Genomic DNA, 1199 nt, shown 5'->3' on the forward strand with positions numbered 1-1199 from the left:
ACCTCCGGAGGGCGCAGCCTTCTAAATGAGACACAGCTTATGTGTAAAGTCAATGCTTCTCATTCTACAGCGAGACAATGTCACATACACGATTAGCGCACGCCAGCGCCCCTACCGGCACGGCTGTATGATAATCTAACGTACGTGGCTAATGGCTACAGTATCAGGCTGTAAATACAGTCTCCGACGCTACAGTACTTTTATAAAATCAAAAATCATTGAATCCAAATGAATAATTAATTACCATGTTCCCCCTCTGAATGGGCTAAAGCTGTGAGCTAAAAAGTGGCAATAATTTAATTGAATGTTGCATTAGCAATAGTTTAAAGAGGTCAGTTTGTTTTATGCTGGCTTTGCTAACAGAGCATGTATCTGTTATACACTATATTATCCGCACTGTTGTGCTTTTTGGTATTGAAATGGCTGAAACGGAGAAGGTATTGCATGGACGTGAAGAGGTTAGATGGAAAAACGGTTCTTATAACTGGTGAGTATTTTATGCTTCATATCTCCGAATATTAAGAGTAGCATCTCTTAGAGTAACATGATTGACAGCTGCTGAATGCTACTACAGGTCATACAAATCATTCAAATGGACTGTATGCCTTTTCATTTGTCTTTTTACATATTCCTTTACATATTAAAAGCCAAACCATCATCTAAAGCCAAATTACATTTGTTGAATGATGAGGATCATGTGTTACTCTGTTGTTCTGGAGTATCCTTTATAGGAAGGTCATTGCTATTGTGAATGAGATGTTTGAGAAGTGTAAAGCTCCCCTGCTTTTAAGACCCTCTTTTATTCTTGTACATCTCATGTGGCATGGCGGCTGTATGTTTCAGGTGGGAATAGTGGTATTGGGAAGGAGACGGCTGTGTTGCTGGCTTTGCGAGGAGCTCGTGTGATCATCGCCTGCAGGGATGAGGAGAAAGCCAGGAAGGCTGTTCGAGAGATCAAAGCCAGGAGCCACAATATGAATGTGCTGTATATGGAGGTTGATCTGGCCAACATGAGGTCTATACGAGAGTTTAGCAAAACCTTCTTACAAAAGGAGAAACGGCTGGATATTCTGATCAATAACGCAGGTGAGGATGGATATCAGGGTGGCAACTGGTGGTCTAAACCAGGGGTTTTCACACTGGGGTCCGGGGACCCTCTAGACCAGGGGTGCCCAAACTCGGTCCTGGAGGGCCGGTGT

At 43.0% G+C, this 1199-nt stretch overlaps 1 pseudogene; it reads left to right on the top strand.

Annotated features, from left to right (window-relative positions):
- The first annotated feature begins 106 nt into the window (after positions 1-106).
- Positions 107-1168, top strand: LOC107580723 (retinol dehydrogenase 11 pseudogene; annotated as a pseudogene).
- The last annotated feature ends 31 nt before the right edge of the window (positions 1169-1199 follow it).

Source organism: Sinocyclocheilus grahami, unplaced genomic scaffold (genome assembly GCF_001515645.1).
Source record: "Sinocyclocheilus grahami isolate Dianchi unplaced genomic scaffold, SAMN03320097.WGS_v1.1 scaffold41560.1, whole genome shotgun sequence".
Classification (NCBI taxonomy): Eukaryota; Metazoa; Chordata; class Actinopteri; order Cypriniformes; family Cyprinidae; genus Sinocyclocheilus; species Sinocyclocheilus grahami.